Here is a 9,212-nt window from a genome sequence, read left to right on the forward strand (position 1 = left end):
TATACGTTGATTTACGTACTCATACTACACTTGCTGCATATTTTTGTAGAGGTACTTTTATGTTTGGTGGTCCTTTTGGTGCGGAGGCGCGGATGATATGGGGACTTACCGTAAGTTGCATTTCACGTTACGATCCGCAGCCAGTAGGGTCTCCTTCAGAGTTATTTATATTCTCCTGTCCAATTTGTATTCCGAACAGATGTTGTATTTTATTTTACTTTCTAGTAAATGCCCATGCACTTGTGACACCAGATTTTGGGGATGATTATGGGTTGTTCCGTATTGTTGTTGTAAAGATATTATCATTTACTCTGTAAAATTTTATCTCTTATGCTTTAATTGAAGGAAATTCACGATTTCAAAAATACTAAAACAAGTAATTTAATTAAACTTTTATTGTTGGCTTGCCTGACAGTGGTGTTAGGCGTCATCAAGGCCTTTAATGGATTTTGGGTCGTGACAATATGGTATCAGAGCGTTAGGTTCACTTAGGTCTCACGAGTCATGAGCAAGTTTAGTAGAGTCTCGCGGATCGGTACGGAGACGTCTGTACTTATCTTCTAGAGGCTACAGGACTGTTAGGAGCACTTCCCTTCTTGATTCCTCTTCGTGCGGTTTGATTTCCTTTGAGGCTTATGCATTTATTTCCTTCCTACTTGATCTTATGCGACGTGAAGCGCTTGTTAGCAATTGGGAATCGAGTAATTTTAATAGCACTATAGATGTAGTGCAGGATGTTTCTCCCTGCATATTTGATTGGGCTAATGTCGTCGCCTTGCGGAAGGATGTTTTTTTGTTCCAGCTCAGTATCGGTATTTTCTATGATTTCGAGACTGTGCACGAGTTGCTATGATGTCTATGATTTGTTATAGCACAATATTGATGTAATGGTAGGATACTTGTCTACGTGTCGGGGCAGTGAATGATTCATAAGGAGGTTTTTCTCAATGTAGGATTCAAAGGTTCAGTGTTTTATTTCTGGCGGAGGAAAGGCAATCAGACTTCGAATGCTCAGGTTTGGGTCGATGGGGTAATGAGACTTGCTATTTTCGAGCGTGGTAGAATCTCCATCCGTGATGTGGTGTCGTCGTCCTTGATTGAATGTGTTAAGCTCATCGGTGTGATGGACTTCTTCAAAATCGCCTTTGGGGCAGAGTATTATGAATGGTGTCGGGGAAGCGGCTGTCACAGATCGCGGTGTAATCGAATCGGCGTTCCTAGTGTTAATGGCTCGAGAAGGATGATCTTCGAAGTCGTTTAGAGTGGTAGCGATCTATTGGTTCAAGTGCTACAGAGATGGATTTCATTTACGGCAACAAATGGGCATTTATGTGGAAGGACATGTGGGAGGTGTCTTGCGATAGTTAAATTTCTAGGAGGCCAAGTGTGAGAAGCATAAGTCGAGTAGTTGCTTAAAGGAGAGGGTTTAACCAAAGTGGGAGAGTGGCAGAGTAGCATATGGGTTTTGTGGTGGGATAGTTGCACGCCTTGAGGAAAGTTTAGAGTGATTTGGGATTCATGGTGGGCAGTGACTAGTCCTATGGGCTTAATTTGGAATATTGGCTGCTATACGGAGGAAGGTTGGATACGACAGAAAGGAGTTGCTTGATATGAAGAAGGATACAACATGACTTTGGATTGGAATGTATTGTCGCACCTTTAGTTGGTGTCCATGAGGAGTGAACGGACTTGTACAGCCAGTGAATGAGCGCGACCTCAATATGGTTTAAGGATTTCATAGTAATTGTACTCAGTGCAACATCGTTGGAAGGTATCAGCATGGACTTTCCACATGTGGGTTATCTCCTGTGAACAGGCTAGTGGTTGTGTGGTATTGATGAAGCTTCTACGAAGAATTTTACTGGCTATCCAGTAAGAGGTCGAATATGTGAATGTGGCTAGTGATTTAGAATGTTTATGAAATATTTAACATGAAGATTCCGAGGAATTTGGCGGGGTCGATTGTACGAGATCGTGCTAATGAGGAAGAAGGAATTTTGGTAGGTTCCGGGGTTATGTAATTGTAGCTTCAAGCTAAGTGGGAGAGACCCACCATCTACGATTGGATTGCATGGTTGTCTACTTCTAAGGTTTTTGGCTATCGGCATATTGGCGGGTTATTACGACTAAAGCAAGAAAACATCAGTGGTAATTTAAGCAAAGGATTTGGGGGAATGTGTGATATATTTGGCCTTGTTGATTTGTGTTCAGGCTTTTGGAAGACTCAGAGTGTATGCTTCATATAGATATGATGTACAAGGAAAGTGATTTAGCCGGGTGCTTCCTTGAGAGAGTGTTCATGTGCTAGCAGAGCCTTAGAGGTTGATCATATTTGGGAACAATTCAGAGTGGGTGACTCTCAACAACGGTCCTAGTGGATTCAAAAATTTAAAGTGCGGTGCCTAAAGATTTCGAGTCCGTAGTATGGTTAAGTATCGAGCATTGCAGCGGATTACGAAAAATGGGCTTGGAGTGTTCTATATTATCATTGGTTTGCGGTGTAGCACTAGAGGAATGGGAGAAAATAACTTCGGATTCATAAAGGAAATAACATAATGGGTGAACCAGTTGAAGATGCGAATATGCGCACAAGGAGGGTATGAGATGGTTTGTGGGTTTTGAGACAACGTGGTCTCGTGAAATAGGGTCCTTCTGGATGAGTGCGAATTGGGTTCATCATGTTTTGAATGGAGCTATTATTATTCTTAAGGCAAGTCCGGAGTAAACTAGAAGAAGTCGGATCGTTTAGTAATGGTTGAATCGGCATGATGGTGGCAATGAAAAGTTCCTTCAACATGTCAAGTTTTACAGGTGGTTGTTGCGATACGTGCGAGGCTTGACGGCCACCGTAATTGATTTTACTTGGAGGCATTTGAGTTAATATGGCATATTATATGTATATGGATCCCGGAAGAGTCATGGTGGTTTAGACCACTACTTGGGGTTGTATTCTCTACGGTTATGAGAATTCGGTCACGTATTGCAATAGTTCTCCTGAAATGAGTTAAGTGAAAGGTTGCTATATGACGGGGTGTTTACATTATTAGTGGGGCATAGGTTATTATGGATTTCTTATACTCTCACGTATTGGCATCTTAGGTGCAGTGAGCGGCATGGAAATCGGAAGCTGAGGATAGAGGTTGCGGTTTGGTGTTGACAAGAATGTCACGAGCTCGGACGAGCAGGAAGGAATTCAGATGGTTAGAATAAGATGGTATTGTCTTTAGTGTCACCTGAGATCGGTGCCCTGTGTAAGGGGCCTTGTGTACTGATTTGTGGATCCTTGAGGGGTTAATTGCCCAAGCATGGTATGGTCAGAATCGGTTTGAGGTCCGTTGATGGGTTCAAATGTGGATGTGTACTCTATACCAGCCTGGGTGTGTTCGTTTAGCATATCATTCCTTATAGAAGAGTATTCACACGTGGGATGTTAATTTCGTCACCAGCTATTTCATGTAATACTCTATTGTTCCATGTGGGTTGTGAGACGACTTGGTTATTTGTACAATGTGTTGAGGTCCCGCGTAGCGGTGGTGTTATGTGAGAAGGATAGCCCTCGAGATGCAGATCATATATCGCACCTTAGTTGTGCTGGAGTTTTATAGCGTATGACGCTATCCGTCTCCCTAGGATTTGTATTATGCATTTGGCGTGCTTATGGTTGATATTCGGGCATTTCGTGATTATAAGCGTTACGGCTCGATGTGTGTTTTTTTTGGATTATTATGTGTGGATCGGGTGGCACGCCGCCACGGGTATGTTATTTGGATCGGGTGGCACGCCACCACGGGTATCATGGTTGGATTGGGTTGCACGCTGTAACGGTGTCATGTGTGAATTGGGTTGCACACCACAACAGTGGGAGGTGGAGTACAGTTCCCTATATCTATTCGCGTGTGTTTTGTCCCTCATTTTCTGAGGAAGGTTCATGACACCTTTTCAGTTGATTAATTAGTTACGTAGGTTGAGTTAGTTCTTTCCAGAGTTCACTTTTCTTATGTATCACATTCGAGTTTGTAGCTTGTGGGCACATTGTGACATCATATGAGATTTTTGGCAGTATCTGAGGTGGCTTATTGCCTGAGCAGCTTATACTGCGCGAGATGAGATTATTGGACCTGGGATCAGAGCGATCAGATTTATATGAAGCATATTAAAGAGCAAATATCGTTATTTGGTTCATAATGGAGTAATGGTTCTTGTCAAGAGGAGAAACTCAATGATTTATTGACTCGGCAGTTGGTTATGAATTTCTACACATCTCTTCCGTCGTAGCAGCATTGCAAAAGTTGGAACATGACTTATATGTGTCATGAGGTGTGTTGTGGGCATTGGATTCATGGAATTTCGGCTATTGTTATCGAAGGATATTATTATGGTCATGTGAATTATGCGGTGCATAGTGTGAATTCAGCAAAGGTATGCAATCATGTATTGGTGCATCTTGTAGTGATTGATACGGTGTTCGTATGTTGGAAACAGGACTGGTGGAGAATTTCGAATGTTGGAATTTGGATCTAAGGCTTATTTGACTAAATAAAAGGGAGGATTTTTTAGACTGGCTCGAGCTAATGTGCTCAACTGGGTTGTGGTAGCACAGTTAGGTGCACGACGTGTTAAATAGTAATTTTGGACAACTCCAGCGCAGTTCTTAGCACGTTTGAGGACGAACGTATGTTTAAGTGGGAGAGAATGTAACGACCTAACCGGTTGTATCGAGCTCTAGAGCGTCATTCGGCGGTTAGAGGTCATGAGTAGCTTCACTTCGGGTATTATGACTTGTACGTGTGGTCGGAATTGAAATTCGGGAAATTCGGAGTTGATTTGGAGAGAAAATTCTAATTTCAAAAGATTTAAGTTGGAGGAGTTGGCTAAGGGTTGATTTTTGAGTAAACGACCTTGGAATCGGGATTTGAAGGTTCCAACAGGTTTGTATGATGATTTTGGACTTGGGCATATGTCCGGATCGGGTTTTGGATGACCCGGGAGCGTTTCGGCGCCTATTATGGAAAGTTGGCATTTGGAAGAATTTCTTAAATTTGGGTCGAAGTGCATTTCAATGTTATTGATGTCCGTTTAGGATTCCGAGTCTCGTAATAACTCTGTATGATGATTCTGGCCTTAGGGGCGCGTCCGGAAGTGGATTTGGAGGTCCGTAGTCATTTTGGGGTCATTTGGCGAAAATTGGGAATTTAAAGGTTTTTGGGAAAGTTTGACCGGGAGTGGACTTTTTGATATCAGGGTCAGATTCTGATTCCGGAAGTTGGAGTAGGTCTGTAATATCAATTATGACTTGTGTGCATAATTTGAGGACAATCGGACATGATTTGATAGGTTTCGGCATCAAATGTAGAAGTTTGAAGTTCTAAAGTTCATTAAGCTTGAATTGGGATACGATTCATGGTTTTGGCATTGTTTGATGTGATTTGAGGCCTAAAGCAAGTTCATGTCATGTTTTGGGACATGTTGGCATATTTGGTTGAGGTCCCAAGGCCTCGGGTGGATTTCGGATGGTTAACGGATTAACCTTTGGACTATAAGAATGATGAGGCGGCTGGTATCTGGTCTAACCGCACCTGCGAGGTTTTGGTCGTAGAAGTGGAATTGGCTGGGGAAGTCTGAGACCGCACCTGCGCACGAAAAGCCACAGAAGCATGGGTGCAGATGCACATGAGGGCCGCAGAAGCGGCCAGCGACCTTTGCTTGGTTTCTCGTAGATGCAAGACTTAGAGCCGCAGAAGTGACCTTCGCACCGCAGAAGTCGAATTCGTGCTGGGTAGTGAGGTTTCTTTAAAACAGGGTTTTGGCCCATTTTCTTCCATTCTCTCTTGGTTGAGCAATTTTTGGAGAGCTTCAAGTAGGGGGTTTTCATCATCTATGTCAAGGTAAGTTTTTCCCACCTATTGTAAGTTAAATACATAGTTTTTATACGGATTTAATCATGGAAATTTTGTAAAAATTTGGGATTTTGAAGAAAAACCTAGAAATTGGTATTTTTAAATTTTGACCACGAAATTTGATATGGAATTGGGAACAAATTATATATTTGAGTTCGTGGTCGTAGGGGTAGAGTATATCTTCAAAAATATTCGGAATCCGGGCACGTGGGCCCAAGGGTTGACTTTATCGACTTTTCGAGCAGAGTGAAAAATTATTATAAATTAATTTATTATGAGTATTAGAGTATATATTTATAGATTTGTACATTTATTGACTAGTTTTGGAGTGACGGGCATCGGTTTAGGGTGTTAGAGTAGCGTTGGAGCCGGATTATGGAACTTCGGGGCAAGGTAAGTCTTCTGTCTAACTTAATGAGGGGAAAACTACCCCTAGGATTTATACTTGATAATTGCTACTAGTTACGGGGGCTACATACGTACGAGGTGACGAGAGTCCATACGTAGCTAGATTATGTTATTGTCCGGGTAGACTTAGGTTCATACCATGTTGTACTTGCTCTATAGAGATTATCTTTGCTCGTTTAATTCTTTTATTTCGCATTATGACTTGAGACTAGACATTTTTAGAGTGATAGACTCGTTATTGTAGAGACTTCACGAGTTTCATGATTAGTCACGAAACAATTGTACTCCTCTTATGAAATTGTGTCCGCGATATATATATATATATATGTATGTTTCATTGAAAGGTTTTTCGTTAAAGAAATTATAACTCACACGTTTATTCATGAGTGGGGTCAAGGACCCGTTAAAGCGTCTTATTCTAATAGGATCAGGTCGTTCGCCTCGGAAGGATTTATGTACCACACTCTCATGGGAGCGGGCCGTTCGCCTCGGCAGGTTAATAGATGCATCTATGGTTCGTGCCGTTCGATCCTCGACAGTGCACAAATTATAATGGGATCGGGTCGTACGCCTCGGCATTTCTATAAAATATCCTCATGAAATCGTGCGTAACATTTGGCAAGAAGCCAGAGTATCTATGAGTTCTTCCTGATTTGAAGTATAAAGACCCATTTTGGTGAGGTTCACTATATATATATATATATATATATATATATATATATATATATATATATATATATATATGCTCCGGTTGAGGAGGAAAATTGCTAATTGAGAGCGTGAGCCTATTGTAAAGAGGAGAATTGTACCACATATTTATACTTGTTTTGCCTCATATTTGTTCACCTCTTTACCGTACTTGATACTATTGGACCACTAGTGAGTGTCGATGTCGACCCCTCGTCATCACTCCTCCGGAGTTAGGCTAGATACTTATTGGGTACACGTTGATTTACGTACCCATACTACACTTGCTGCACATTTATGTGCAGTTACTTTTATGTCTGGTGGTCTTTTGGGCGCGGAGGCGCGGATGATGCGGGGACTTACCATGAGCTGCATTTCATGTTACGATCCGCAGTCAGCAGGGTCTCCTTCAAAGTTATTTATATTCTCCTGTCCAATTTGTATTCCGGACAGATGTTGTATTTTATTTTACTTCCTAGTAAATGCTCATGCACTTGTGGCACCGGATTTTGGGGATAATTATGGGTTGTTCCGCATTATTGTTGTGAAAATATTATCATTTACTCTGTAAAATGTTATCTCTTACTATTTAATTGAAGGAAATTCACGATTTTAAAAATACTAAAATGAGTAATTTAGTTAAATTTTTATTGTTGGCTTGCCTAACAGTGGTGTTAGGCGTCATCACGATATTTAATGAATTTTGGATCGTGACACGATTCTTATTACCTGAAAAGAATCAAGAATATTAGATAACCAAAATTCTCAAAAATACAGTATCGAATCTTGCTTGAGGAATGGTACGAACTGTTCAAATTTGACGTGTTGATACACAATCAAATATGACATAACTAATTGTCCAGAGTATATCAAGACTAAAAGAGTACATTGGATTTAATAGTCATAAATATGATCACAATTTGGTTAGCATGATTATTGCAATATGTCAAGATTATAGTACTTCATATGTTAACATTTTAAGATCAAAACTTATAAAATTCCATGGCAATGAATGCTTACATGTATCCCTATGGAATTATGATGGTAAGCATCAAGCTTTTCATGAATTCCTTTCTGTTATGAAAGTGAAAATACTTGAAAGGTTCAGAAGAAACCAAATACAAGTATTATGATCCAATTCCTAAAGCTACTCATGTGGGAACTTAAGAGAATTTTCAAGATATATTGAGCTGGATTTTAAAATACTACTAGAGTATCAAAGCCAATCATATAATCAGAAAAAAGTATCATGAAGCTCTTTTGATGTAAATAAAGATGAAGTACTACATTGATAGTGTTTGCATTATGTGTCCCAGAGAATTGCCTTATCCATTAGATCAAATTTTAAAGGTATATAATATCTAAACGGACATGAAACTTTCTTATGAGTTTTAAAGGAGATCTTGAGAGAGAGACTTTATGAAGTCACAATTTGTGACACAACTCTTGTCATGTCAAAGCTAAAGTTGGTGATAAAGCATGTGACGAAAAATATAAATATTGTAATAACCCGACCGATCATTTTACTTTTTAGATTTCCGATCCCCCTAAATAATACTCTCCGTATGTGCTTTTATTATTTTATGACTTGTGGGGATGATTAGTTCGGGATTTGAAAGGGTTCGGGTTAAAATCGGAATACTTGGTTCCTAAGTTTGGCTTTAAAGGGTTAAGTTTGACTTTGATCAATATTTTTAGTAAACGATCTCGGAACTGGGATTTGATGGTTCCAATAGGTTCATATAATAATTTTGGACTTGGGCGTATGTTCGGATCGGATTTTGGATGATCCGAGAGCATTTTGGCGCTTAATGTTAAAAGTTAGCTTACTGAAGGTTTAAAAGTTCTTTAAATTTGATTTGGAGTAGGTTTTGGTGATATCGGGGTCTGTTTGGGATTCTGAGCCTTGAAATAGTTCTGTATGGTGATTTAAGACTTGCACACAAAATTTGATGTCATTCCGAGTAGTTTAAGTATGAATCGGCGTGTTTGGAGTAAGTGGGAAGAATTCGAAGTTCATAAGTTGATCCTATTGGTTTTGGGTTGCGATTCTTAGTTTTAATTTTTTTTTCCGCATTCCGAGGGTGCGAGCGAGTCAGCTTTATATTTACAAACTTGTTGGTGTGTTGGAATGGGGCCTGGGGGCCCAAGATACCATTCGGACGATGCGCGAAAGTCGTTTAGCCTTGGGTGATCAGCTGAAGCATCCAACTTCTGGTG

Source organism: Nicotiana tomentosiformis, chromosome 11 (assembly GCF_000390325.3).
Source record: "Nicotiana tomentosiformis chromosome 11, ASM39032v3, whole genome shotgun sequence".
Taxonomy (NCBI): domain Eukaryota; kingdom Viridiplantae; phylum Streptophyta; class Magnoliopsida; order Solanales; family Solanaceae; genus Nicotiana; species Nicotiana tomentosiformis.